Source organism: Wyeomyia smithii, chromosome 1, assembly GCF_029784165.1.
Source record: "Wyeomyia smithii strain HCP4-BCI-WySm-NY-G18 chromosome 1, ASM2978416v1, whole genome shotgun sequence".
Classification (NCBI taxonomy): Eukaryota; Metazoa; Arthropoda; class Insecta; order Diptera; family Culicidae; genus Wyeomyia; species Wyeomyia smithii.
The window spans coordinates 202,949,978-202,964,852 of NC_073694.1; the positions used below are offsets into that span (position 1 = coordinate 202,949,978).

Sequence of the window (14,875 nt, forward strand, 5' to 3'; positions counted from 1 at the left end):
GTCTCGCAAGGGGTTCCATTATTCTCCCGTCCCGCTTGAGCGTTCGTTGTTTTTTATTCTTTCTATCCTGGACGCGAAACTGTGTCGAGTTCGTAAGATGAGTGCGAGAGCGAGAGGGGACTCCGGCCAGCGTCGGTACTGAATGCAATGCATGAAAGCTTTCAGCCTTAACTGTATGCAGCGTTGCAGCGGCCCCAGACCGAGATCAGTCGAGTCAGAAGGGGGTGGAAAATTATAACGGGCATAATAACTGTCAGTGTTTTTGCCCCGGACTCGCCAGTGCAGCTTGTGTTGCGAGTGCACTGTACGCTTAGGTCCGGTAACAACCCCTTGCCCCCCTCCCCGCAGTCTGTAACAAAACGAAATAATTGCTCAACAACAATTTCGACTGCACATTCCGAAGTAGCCCGGACTCATAGGGCAGAAAATTGTGGAATATGCGGACATTTTTTTCCTGCTCCACACTCTTTTGTGATTTCAAGCAATTTCATAAATTACCATCCGCTCTGTCTCAGAACAACGCTGTTGCACCGATTCTGTCCGTCAGGAGTCGACAACAGCAACAACGAAAAAAAATTACCGTGGGAGGGTTATTGTGTGACGGAGCGCCCGTAATTGGTTAAAGCTACTTCTTGGCACGGAGGTGGCGGAGGGAGGTGGGGGTAGAGTGGATCTGTAAGGAGCGGAAGATATGAAATTCCTCCCGGTTCGTGTGATTGCTGTCCGCGCTGATGGCAATTTGTGTCAGAAATATGATTCATATCGGTAATCTTAGTTAGGCTTCGGGTGAGGCGATTTGAGAAGTTGTTTTTCTCTTACTCCACCGGTGATGTGAAGTTTATTCAGCTGAATCTGTGATTTATTGCAATATTGAATTTGCAGTTTTTTCAATAAACCAGGTTATTTATTATGCAAGAACCGACTTTAAAAATGCTTGAAGCTGTACTTGTTTCTCAGTGAATTTTTTATATATATTTTTTAATCTTACAAGATTAGATTAACTACCTGTTTGATCAAGTCAATAAAATGAAAACGAAAAAACTTGTTCAATATTTGATGATCACTCATTATGACGTCAAACGCAGAGTTTTATGGAACTTTTTTGTCATATAAAACATTGAAACAAAGGTAAAACTCCTTCAAAGTCATCGTCGATTGACGATTAAGACAAAAATAAGATATGATTTTTGAGATTCATCATGATGTTAAGTATTCACTTTTTCCACTGTTATACTATTATAATGCAGCCTCAAAGCCACAAGAATTTGTTATCAACCTTCAAAATGATATCAAGACGTTAGAAAAACAATGTAATGAGGACCCACGGATTTTTTTCTCAGGATAAAAAATAGTCTGTCAATAATTTACCTCGTTCCTTAACACTGATAGAAAAGTATAGTCCTAGTCTGATAGTCTTTCACTAGGAGAAAGCTGAGGTGGAGTTATTCATTACCCAATGCGCAGCTTAAAAACTGCAATTTCAAGAAATTTGTTTTTAGTGCGTTGATTTATAAAACCGATTCCAATGGTTTATTGGTTGTTCAATATCCAACTTGAAGTAACGAAATTTTTCAGGTTTTGTTGAAGACCATTTCGTCTCCTTTCAACATTCTAGTACCGAAGAGTTAATTTGCGATACCCTCTCTGTCGGTACCCGCGTAACCGTCCCATACTGATTTTTGTCACTTTTGAGTTATTATCGGGAATCGACTCAATCGTTATCAGATTTTTCGAAAAAAATCTAAAGTTGATAATTTTGTATGGAAAAATACCAAGTTGTGTTTGTCCCATATGGAAAGTACCCACATTACAGTCCCACTGCATAGTGGTACAAACTGCGAACATATAATCTTACTCCTTACGAAATATGCCAGTATATTGTTTTTTTTTTTAAGTTATATAACGTAAAACCATTTCCACCCACGGTTTTTTGTTCTCAACGTTAAACTTGTGGTGCCATGAACCTGTTCTGGTCATTGGTTTCGGATGTAATTGCTTAAAATAACTGGAAATCAGAAAATTTACGGATAATATTAAATCGCTGTTTTCTCAACATGTTGTTTTTCATTATGGGACAGTTATCAGGGTACCGGCAGCTCAGGGGACTCAGAAATTAAAAAAACATGGTAGTTCGGGGCTGGCTGCTGACACGTACGGCTGTGTACGGTCTATGTAGTAATCAGATTTACTGAATTGTTTACTGAGTATCACGTAGCGAATGTTTAAAAGAGTTGAAATTCTGCTTTTTATGATTCATTGCTGAACAGTTTGTTCTTTTCTCCATCTATTTTTTTTCTTCATCTATTATTTGTTCTTTTCCTTTTTAACTGAAAAAATAGATAAATTCTAGACACAAGTTATTTAGAATGTAACCTTCAAACCCAGTTTGAGCCAGCGAGTTGGGCTCCACATAGTAATTTATTATCAATCAAAAAACAATTGCTACGATTAGTATCTGGCTACGATTTTTGCTTCTCTTGAAAGTCCACCGATTAATGTCTAATCAATAAAAAATTGGTATAGAGAATGTAAGTAGCAACGACAAATAAAGCTTCATCTCATTTTTCTATCATACAGTCGTTTTTCGGATACTGCAAACAGCGGCATCAAAAGTCAGGGTAAAATATGACCATTACTATGAATATTATACAAAAAATCTTAGGAAACCTCTTAGGAATAGAGAACTGAGGAAATTTAATGCCTAAAAATTGAGGCATTCTACTCCAAGCAGAAGCAATGGTTTCCATAATAAACAAAACGCACCAATAAAGAGAATGAAATGAAGAATAAAATCTTGTGCAAAAAGCAGTAAGCACTCAATAATTTTTTAGCGCAATTGTGATTTTTTTTTCTGTAAGAAATGTTATGCTGAATGAATAACTTTCTTCAAATTTTAACCACGTCTCTTCATATTTTACAATTATCAGAGAAACTGTATGACAGTTTTTAACTATTGATTCGTTAATTGCAGTATAAAATAGTTCATTCAGGATACAAACAATGTTTCGATTTTTTCGAATAAATAATCCACTATTTTATATTAGTAAGATATGAAAAATATTCTTAACTTTCCGGAGTCACTTAAATAAAATTATTCAACTTTTCTCCGAATTATTTTTATTTCATGGGGCTTGGTAATAGTATTTTAGGTAATTTAAAAGCCTAAAAGAGACCGTAAAAAAGGGGAGGTAATTCCTACCGTAGATGCATCTACGGAATCAAGAAAGGAAACAAATGCGATGTTACCAACTATCGGGAGATTACATTACGCTTTATGATGGTTCATAACTGTTTGAGATTTTGATCGGTGGCTTGTTGCAAAACAGGGAAATACTTCAGTCGAGGTAGCAATGTTGGTCCTTTGCTGTTCTCGCTGTATTACAACGTTCTCTCTGTGTAACAATCGTGTACGCTATGACTTTAAAATATACTATGTAGTTCACTCAATCACTGATTGTATCGAATTACAAACACTGATTGATATATTCCATGAATGGTGCGTTTGGAACCGTCTCAGTATCAGTGATGCCAAGCGCTCCTATTTCATTAACGGTCAGGATATTGAACAGGCAACGGCTGTAAAAGATCTTGATGCTCTATTAAATACCGAACCCACATTCCACGATCCTTACAGCAGAATCATTTCTAAGGCAAACAGGAACCTGGTATTTATAATGAAAACTGCTAATGAATTCCGCGATCCGTACTACGGCAGTTGGCAGTAGCTTGGAGTCCTACACGAATCGAGCCGGTAAAGGTTCATCAGATACGCACTTCGAGGCCTTTCTTGGACGGGTCCTGAGGTTCAAAGTTAGTTTTAATTTCAAGTCCATAAAGATTTTTGTTTTCCTTCTCGCTCTGATTATATTTCTAAAAGTATATTTGTATGGTAGTTACTAGCTTTTGATTCGGTTGTTATATGCTTATAATATGCGATTTGATTGCCCAAATTTCTTGAACATAAAAATCATTCAAAAATGGACACGCGAAAAACGATCGAAGAAGAAAAAACACTTCCCCGAAGGAAAACTGCATAAAATAGGCATAATAAATCCGAATGAATATATTGCATTAGAAAAAAATAAAAATGCGTAGAGATTTTAAAACAAATTGAAATAGAAAAATCAACTTTTTTTCAATAGTATTGGAGTCGACAAAAACTATGGTGCATTAAAAATCACTCGTTATCAGATATCATTTTTCTGAAAGAATGTTATGGAATGGTTTTGAACTGAAAGATAATTTTTACGACGAAAAGAGGCAAAGGCCAGGTGTAACGCTATAATACATTTGATCCTTCGTGATATAGCCAGGGTGGTTTCTGTGCTCCACATTGTTGGCAGTATCACTATTGAAGCATGTGATACGCTTATCATTTATATCCATGCTTGTGTGTGAGGTTGTATCCTTCCTTTTCATGATTATTGCACTATACCGATCCTCTTTCCATTCCACAATATCACCAAATTACAGTTCTTGGCGAGAGACTCCACCTAGCATTCCTCTCTGGTGAGGCTTATTCTAAGAGAGACTTATGTGAAGAAGATGAAATCTAAACCTCGTTCTCTGTGCCAATAGCGCCAATTACAATTTTCTTGAGATGATAATATTCCTATACTCAGTATTAGTATAAGACTACTATTCCAATACTAGTTGGCCCGTAGTGGCTAGCCACTTTCATGCGTTTTGAACTATTTAAAGTTGGTATTTAATCTAAAATGAAGATTTTTTTTTTTTTTTAAATATCGAGTTGAAGTTAAAGATGTAACTATGACACTATCGACAGTTCGATGCAGATGGCCAGCGCTGGTTTGAAACTTAATTAATTATCTAAACTGCGATAAATCCTTCGTTCAGTAGATCGTGTATTGATTGCATACTCGAAAACGAATCTGCATATCGCTTCTTATACGGATCCACTGCACAGCTGTTTTCTCCAATATCTAAATACTTTTTCTCCATTATTTGATTATTTTCAAAAAATGGTTTCTAACGATTTATTTTTTTTTTAATTTAATAACTTGAATAATAGTTCATTTTCTCAATTGTTTGATGTTACATATGTTATATTCAAACTAAACTTACAAAATAACTAAAAATGAATGTGTGTAAAAAAAAAACAATTTACAAAAAACATTGCTCATGAAAAAATACTGGATTGCTCAAAAAAATATTCACACATGCAAAAGTTTGTCTATGCAATTTGCAATAGCAAAGCTTGGAACAACGAAGTACTGTCCTCTTTTAATCATTGATGGATAATTCAAATCCCTCTCTAATACTCCGATATAACTTCACACATGATAAATGACGCGCATGAAACATCTGTCATCTGCGTCCTTATCCCATCACCACCACCTTTGTCTACTTCTTTGTTTTCGTCTTCTTCTACATAAGCAAACAAATATTATTTGATAAAAAATAAAAAAAGTTGGCTTACTGTAGCGCATTTGGAGGATAGTAGATAAACCTATGTTTAATTTTTAAAACTTTGAAAATTTTATGTCGATATATCAAAATATCTTAAATCAAAACTGTTGATCAGATTTTACATAATGTTCAAAAATAATGGCCAATAGCTTAACCCGATCCCGGCGCAGAGAAATTAATTTTTACCTCAAAAAATGATCTTCAAAATCTTATTATTCATCAACTTTAAACATAATTAACACGAACTGTATTGCAAATTAAAGATCAATCTGTTCCTTACTGAATAATTTCGTCGTGAAAATTTTCAAGTAAAATTGTTGAACTTGAATCAAAGTTTGAATGTCTCGTCGGAAATGGGTTTATCTTATACTCTATGTTTTTTTGAAACAGCTAAAATTTTCACGTATCAGCAAAATAATTATCCCTCTCCCGGCGCAGAGAAATTAATTTTTACCTCGAAAAATGATCTTCAAAATCTTATTACTCATCAACTTTAAACATAATTAACACGAACTGTATTGCAAATTAAAGATCAATCTGTTCCTTACTGAATAATTTCGTCGTGACAATTTTCAAGTAAAATTGTTGAACTTGAATCAAAGTTTGAATGTCTCGTCGGAAATGGGTTTATCTTATACTCTATGTTTTTTTGAAACAGCTAAAATTTTCACGTATCAGCAAAATAATTATCCCTTTCTCCGTACATCTTGAACGTCGCAGCAAACTTAAAGAATTAATTTGGAGCATGTCTTGTGTAGGTTAAATGTCTTTTCTATTTTTAAAAATATCGAAAAAAAAATATATTGCTTTATCTTTGAGTACAACTTCTTGAGAACATTTTGGTAAAGTTTGTTAGAGCTATGAGTAATAGAGAGAAAGTTGGATAGATTTCAAGTGCGGCTTGTCACGCGCCATAAGCTAAACTTGAAACTCGATATGATGTTTTGCATAAAATGGCTTTGGCGAGTTACAGCCGGTTTTCTTAAATTTTTTATAAATGTTTGTTATTAACGTCTTCGGTCGTAATTGGTATTTTCAATAAACAAACAACTTTTTGCTATCGAATAACTGTACTATTAAAAAATTACATATTTCAATGAACATAAAAATTGCTACACACTTTAAAAAAACCAAACTGCTTATTTTCTCGAGCAAAAAGATTTATAATCCCCATTATTTTCTTGACTTTTCCATAGTCTATCCTCAATGAACTACAACAGGTACTGCCTCATTCCACTTGACAACCTAATTTTGATGGTATAATGCCATGACATTACAGAACTTATTGGGCATGTAACGTTCATAATCAACCGACAGTGGTTTGGCTAACTTTAGATTTCATTTACATGCTTGATATCTTTGATACTATGTCTTTCTTACATCTTAAAATTGCCTTCCGCCCTTTATTACGTTTTTGGCGGTTTTTGTCGATGCACCTGCATCAGAACCTATAGCCATGTGCTAATTTAACACGTGTGCCGAATATTAGTTAAGACGCAGTTAGCTTTGATTTCCTTACGACTGGCTTCATACTAGGCGAGAGGAGGTGAGTGGAGGACTTGTAGTCAGAACAGTGTTTGCGTTGCTACCCACAAAAAAATAACAAACTTTAGTGTACCACAGCTTCAGAGTTTGCTTGGGAAAAGGCAATTTGAGTAACTTTCTTTTGTCGTGCGCGTGACTGAAAGACAAGCAAACTACCGTGCTGGATCGAAATCCGTACACCTAAGCACATGACAATCTTCGACGGTCAATATAAAATCAAGAAACCACATATGGCTTTAAACAGACATGTTTACTTATAGGTCTACTTATATTTTATTACTATTTCCAAGCAAAATGATTTAAATCACTCTGAAACTCGGAAAAATCATGTTCGAATAGAACATGTTTTGAATCGAAATCCGTACGCAGTTTTTTGTCTGAATCGAAATCCGTACACTTTTGAATCGAAACCCGCACGCACGCGATATAGACTGGATCAAAGTCCATACAGCAATGAATCGAAATCCGCATAGATATAGAAGTACAAAAATGAATTGTATTTTTCAATTTATCTTAAAATTTACGAATAAATATATTGTGAGAGTCAATTGGCTCCTAAAGTTTTACACAAATTTCTAATTTTTTTATACCAGCTGAAATAGTGTAATTTTCTGTGCAAAACACGATTTTAAAAAAATGTTTTTTAGTCACCGGAACGCCGGAACCTCTCGAAGCTTCCCGGTATGACTTTCCATCGCGCACCTCAGTCACAGCTCTTTCTAAAATGTTTGCCGTATATTTATGCTTGTTTTCTTCCATAATATTCTGAAAACAAGAGTAAAAGTTCAACAATACATGCATGATACACACGCTGTACGGATTTCGTTTTAGGCGATTAACAAGGATCAAAATCCGCACGGCACAGTTTTTGCTGAATAAATGCAATTTACATTATTCACCAAACAATATACAGCTTGAAAATGTCAAAGACTTACCTTTTCAATCGATTTCAAAAAGATTCACGAAGTAAAACACTTATATTCCACTTGAAAAACGTTTTTACCTGAATAAAATTTCCTTAGTAAATTCTCTAACGATGCGACGAAATGACAACTGAAACCGATACACGATAGATTTTTATTTTTATTATTTTTATTTCATGGCCTACTGACGCATAGTTTAATTGAACAGAAGGCCAACAGTTCAACGGACATGTACATGTAACTATCATATGAATTTTTATTTTTAAATTGCTTAAAACTGACGAAAAACATCAAGGTGTACGGATTTCGATACTGTACGGGTTTCGATCCAGCACGGTATATATATTCCGATAATTACAATTGCCTGAAGAGAACATTAGTTACTCAGAAGTACTTATTTTTGTTAGTCAACAGGGGTACTGTAGCATTTAGCTTTATAGAAGGGTTTGTGCGAGGAAGCCTGAGAATGGACCCATTTTAAAATCTTTTGACAACCAAATGGCCTGATTCTACTTAGACGTGTTTGTCAAAGCGGACTCTGCAGCCTTGCGGCGGCTACGGAGCTCCCTCTAATATTCGACCATACCTGAACACTGGAACCAACTCGGAGGCCACAAAATATATCACGATTTTTAACAATAAAAAATGGTGAAGTATTACCCAATTCTTGAGCCTTACGCGTTTTATGACACGGTTATGCAGTTTTTATAGGCGATTAAAGTGAATGTAAAATGACAAACAGTGTTGGGTCTGTTTTAGATTTGCAGTATTTTCTAAAAGTTTCGAAGATTACGCGATTTTAAAGCTCATTTTCCAGGAAAATGAAATATATGTACGCGGATTTTAAAAACAAGACAGCTTGTTTTTCTAGAATGTTAGAATTCATCTGTTTTACACGGATTTCGGAGTTAATAGTTTAAACAAGGTTTTTATATTTATTCGAAGAAAAAAAAAACACGAAATTCACCTGCTTTTTCATGTCCCTCTCCAAGAAAAGTTGATCTTTTATTTGCGGATTTCATGCTGAAATAGGCACGAAACTCTTTTTTTTTCACGTCGGCTTCAAGAATTTTTTTTCTGACATAAAATTACGTCTTACGGCATAGAGAGCATCACAAAATTATCCAATTTGAAATGCTAATAATCAAGTCAGTATTCAACAGATTTCTTCCATTCTTGCAGCAATAGACTGGAAAATTAGCAAAGCGTTTTCCAAAATGCGAAAAATTGTGATTTTATGATGCTGCACTATTGTACGCAGATTTCGAACAAGCAGAGCTTAAAGCAAGACCATACCTTCCAAAAGGGTACTTTCGGAACCGGGATGATAACCAGAGGTTGGAAATCGGTCCCTGGCGCAATTTCGAAATTCGAAAAAAAAAAGACTCCCGGTTTCTGTAGAGCAGTCAAAAATCCATGGTTGCAACTTCTGGTTCCTGGAAAGCAGTACAAAATGGCCAAATACCACCCAATAGGGGAACTGTCATAATCGGAAAGATTCTTCGCCTTTTTTGTAAGATTTGGACCACTGCGACCATTGTTTTGATCTTTTATGGTACACCTCTTCTTCAGTCTAGGTACTCGTGGCAGACATATCACTATTGATAGAAGTGATCGTCCTTGTCATATCGCACCCTTTCTCTCAATTCGGCACTGAATTTCGTATGAAATGTATTACCTCATTAGGAGACCAGACCAGACATCGAAAGGCTCCATAGTTCCTTTTCCAAAGGTTCTTATTCTGCGCTGTATTAATGTACTGCATTGGCAGAGCAAATGTACTGCATTGGCAGAGCAAATGTTCTGCGGTTTCAATTTCGAACCCGCAGAGGCGACAAATTTCGTCATCTGACTGACCAATTTGTTTTAGGTGATGCTTACTTAGACAATGTCCGGTGGACAGACCTGTTATTATGCTTAATTCCTTTTTGTTTAAACTAAGCAGTTGCTGGCTTTTTTTCACGTTCGGTGTCATAAAGCGTTTTTTCCTTTGTAGAAGACTGAACCACTGCGACCATTTTTTGATCTATTGTGGTACGTAGTTCTTAGAGCCTTAAAATCATTTCCAGAAATTTTCCAGTTTGAATTTTAAGATGGTGACATTTGGTTGCTGAAATACTGCCTTAAGTAGTTTGAAGAAGTCACATGGAAGCCACCACGTGATTGACCACGAATTTTTATTGGCACAAGACTCTGAAATAGTTAATGCGTTACTTATGAAAACACTGTCTGTCTTATGTTTTCATCATTATAACAAACATGAGGATATGTTTTCACATGTTATGCCGTTGAAAATTCGCATTTCACATGTTATGCCGTTGAAAATTCGAAGTCGACCTCGTGGTGGATCGAAGTCCGCCATTTGTGGCTTCATCCCACTTCCTCCCTAAATGAGTATTTGCGGAACCGGGATTATATCCAGGGACCGTGATTCAACCCTAGTTTCCATTTTGAATCTCATCAGGGCCGCCACACTATTTTCAGATAGTTATTTCATCAATGTTGGATGAAAGTTATTTATTTAAATATATTGGTACAAGATAGTCTATCGTAATCTTAGCATTAGAAACAGTTGAAAGAGAATTATTACTGAAATTGGCTGCCATTAAATTGATAAATTTTTCAGTCGAGTATATTCCCTAACCCAACGGAAGCAATACGTTGATATAAGATAGGATGTCGTAATTCTTCGTTAAACATGCGGTCGTCTCTCATATACAACCCCTTCATTTTTTTTCTTCATGAATTTTAAAATAAAGTATTTTCTGCGCAAGCTCCCAAATTCATGCGTAATTTTTTGATAGATACATTTACATCGATTAAAGTATTTTTTGCATTTTTGATTTTAAGATTTTGGCGTTTTTACACGAACCTTTTTCACACGGATTTAGGAGCTTGAGCAGATTTTTATGTGGATTTTGGAATTCACTATGTTTTATGAATTTGCTGAGACTTTGAAACTTCTGCTGTGTTTCACGCAGATTTTAGAATTTACGCGTCTTTTCCAATTCAAGTTGTAGAATTAACACGTTTTTTCAAGTCCTTGTTGTAGAAAAGCGATATTTTTTAGATTTACGTTATTTACCTTGAAATTCAGGCTGTTTTAACGTGCTTTTTTAGCAGAAATGTGATTTGTATTATTGAAATTTTAGCAGATTTTATAATTTAACAGGATTTCAAAATTCTCTCGTTCTTTAGCGTACTGAAAAGTTGATATTCCGGAATTTGCTGTTTTTTTTTCACGCTTTTATGCATGATTTTTCCAGAAAAATGATTATTTAATTTTGAAATTTGATGTATAATTCAAACTTTTTTTTTCCGGCTATATAAAATTTTTTTGTTTTCAGGCGTGGTTTTCCTATAAAGTCGGTATTTTATTCCCAGAATTCAGTCTTCGTATTGAACTTTGCCGTAATGCACTATTTAATGCCTGATTGTTCTCATACTTTGAATTGAGATGAAACAACTGGTTGAATTATAACTGGTTGAATTATTATTACATTCATCAATTAGTGGACATTAGTTTTAAAACTGCAAAGGCTATATCATCGCCCAAATTATAACCTGGCTCTTCACCAGAAACACTACACCGTTAATACAGTTCTTCAAAATTGAAGCTGAATGTTTAAAAAAAAATCTGGGTTTTTCCCGCACTTCTTTGAAAGTTTTTGTTTTGGCAGTTTGGCTCATTTTTCGACTAAGATCGTGTTGTTTCAGAGCACCAAAGTTATTAATTGAATTATTACCATTAGTGGTGGATTTAAACCAGAGATTTCAGCACATGGAATAACCTGGGAATCCTGAATAAAATAAAATTTGCTCATTATTTAAAGAAATATTCAGTTACCTACATCTTTTTATCTATGCATTAAAAGGTGTAAGAAGAAACGAAAAGTTGCCTTACCAGACAGCTGTTGTTCTGTGCATTTTTAGATACTTTAATTTGAAAACGGCATACAAAACACTGAAATAAACTGTGACTAAAGCTACAGAATCGAGAATGATTACCGAGTGGAAGTTCCTATTATCCATGCCCATCATTATTTACACTGCGTAAAATAATGGCGCAGAGTCGTGTCGTGTCTTTCAGTCTTGTAGAACATTTTTGTGTGCTCAATCACGACGTTGAACGCTCCACTTATTCTAGAATGTTGTCTACAAAACCACGTTTCGTTCCCGGAGCAATCATCGGAGCCACCATTTTCGTCGTCGTCGTCGTCGTCGTCGTGACCATGTTGGCTAAATGGAAACAAAAAAAAGAAACTTTATGTATTCCATATGCGCAATTATGCCTGCTTCCCTTCTGATTTACCTGAGGTCCTCCCGTTTCTTCATCTTGTCCGTTTCGTCAAGCTAGAGGGAAAAAACTATATAATTTACTTATTACTACCAAACGGGCATATCTTGCGGAGACGACGCACACAAGCGTGTATCTCGCGATGGGATTATGAGTGCCGGACGAGAGATGGCGACGGCAAAAACCGACTCTGAGTTCTGGCCAATGTCTGCCAAAGGTAAACCGCTGCTGCCGTTACCGCTTCGTGATGATGGTAATAATAGAGAACACGCAACGAAGCCATCAGAACACTGTTCCCATTATACGACCATCTTTTCAATTTTTTTCGGTTCACGCTGTGTTTTATATTACCGTCTTATGCGAAGCGCCCGCAAGGGGCTTCCTCTTGATTTATATTTTTTTTCTGTTGTTGCTATACTTTTCGATATTATTTTTCCATCTCCGGTTTCATCAGCCCGCGAAACAGAACGGCGGCACCAAGAGAAAATGGACAAAAATTAACCGAAAAAACCTGATCAACAACTCAACACATATGGCGACCGATTGTGAAGCCGACGCTGTTTTGAACCCAGCAGGCCCTGCGAGGAGAGCGCTGTACAAAATGGCTGCGCTTGTTTCGCTTGCCGTAATGTCACACAGTTGTTATTATTGAAATCGCAGTGTACTGTATAAATTACGCAATGTTTGTGAGAAAAAATCATTCAACCACATTTTTAAACGAAATTCATTTGTTTTATCTTAAGAAACATCCCCGGAATGATGTCGATCGCATCAAAGGAAACCGAAAATACCCGACAATTAGCGCGATCGGCTGATACTCACAGGCCATATCAGATGATCTCAACCTTCGCCGCCGCATAAACACACGGGGAGATGTCAAGTCCAGCCGAGGAAATGGGAACAATCTGACGCCTTTCGGCATCACGATACGATCACCACACCGAGGCGCACCGTGCGGCAGTCTCTCCTCCCGGCAGGAATGTATTAAAACATTTCCTCTACCACAGACTTGACTAATAATGAATGCGATATCTTGTGGTCGAAATCAATAAGCGAAGAAATTAATAGTATTCGACATAATTCCTCCATCCCCGTCACCACTGCTGCCCTCAAGCTGCCTGAGATGCTTTCTTCTGATCTGCCAAACGACTTCGACGTCGTCGACGAAGACGTCGACGGCGATGATGAAGAAGAAGGCAGACCCAGACGAGAAGGCCGGCGTTTTCCTTCGTCTGCATTCTCCATCTCGTCAATTGTTGGGTAGTTCCGTGAGGCTCTTGTGAAAGGGAGACAGCGAAGAATGTGGCGCGGACAGCTCATTACAAGAACCTTCGAGAGGAGATGCGAGGCAAGCGATAAAAAGCAACAATTCGAGGAGGGAAGATTCCTTCGAGACAGATATCAGCAGGTTCGTGATGTGGTACAAAATGCTCCAACCAACCGACGAGGGTCGGGCGGGGTGCGAACGTTTTAAACTGCAAAGAGTTGAATTCTGAAACTTTTTGTTCGCCGTCAGCTGAAGATTTTTTGCTCCGTGGCTGCCATGCTTGATTCTTAACATCGGCGCTAAACTCGCGCAGTCAATCTAAGGGAAATATTCTCTGCTGTTGATACTGCAATCGCTGATTGAAGTTCGCATGCAAATATTGTAGCTTACCCTATTGAACGTGCGGCTGGCTATCGTCGACAAACAATGACCGCTTGACGTGGCTTGCTTCGTTACCGCGGAAATACACGGCAAACTAAAACCTCTTAAACCGAAGAACCAATCCATTCATACGCGCTGGGCTCTCTGGCAGCTCGGCTTGAATGTGGCTCTCGAGATACAAAAGAAATCATTGGCAATGTCAAGATCAGTTCGGGCACTTCAACAAGTTCGCTTTGATACACGAAACACGCACGAAAGAAGGAGGCACGGGAAAACTACCGAATCAAACGAATCGAACTAACCTACGCTATGCTTTCGCATAATCGCTGACCAAAAAAAAATCTAGCGAGGAAAACGAAATGCATACGCAATAGTCATTGCTGCTAGGGATTGTTATTTTGATGACTGTTCAGAAATTTCCAGGTTGCCCACACTGGCCTGCATTTTACTTTCGACAACGCTTCAGAGATGTGTTAACACAGCAGATTCTAAACTATTGGAACTTGGCCAGCAGTAGCAGCAGCAACAGCAGCGAGTGAAAGAGAAGGGGAAATTTCGCAACCGGGATCATGGTCATCTTGGTGGCCGATCAAGGGAGGCCTGGCGCGCGATGAGCTGGTTGTTATGCAAAGTATTTCATGCTTTCTGCCCATTACTCCTAAAACCGAAGCCATTTAGTTGTTGTGCGCACATTCATGGCATGCTGTTTGTTGTTGGTTTTTGAATAAGTTGTTTATGTTGATTCATGGCGCCATGACTACACGAATTTCTTGATTTGGATACCGATTTCGTGAGGTGGGGGGATGTAGAAGCGGCAGGATGGTTTCGGTTTCATTATTACTACTATACTAGAGGTGTATTACTTGCTGAAATTCGAAACCCCACTCTCACTCATCACTGGTCTCGGAAGATGACGCTTCTGGTCTAGGAGTGTGACTTTCCAGTAGTGGCCCCGTGAAGTGTCTGCGGAGGGAAGATGACTCAAACGGGAGCGGCAACAACTGACTGGCGCACACGAGGGTTGAGTTTGGC

The 14,875-nt window shown here is 37.3% G+C and overlaps 1 protein-coding gene across 6 annotated transcripts in view; it reads left to right on the forward strand.

Annotated features, from left to right (window-relative positions):
* The window catches only part of LOC129719074 (segmentation protein cap'n'collar), a 130,937-nt gene that overhangs the window by 74,368 nt on the left and 41,694 nt on the right, over positions 1–14,875 (forward strand). The gene's annotated exons all lie outside the window — the stretch shown is intronic.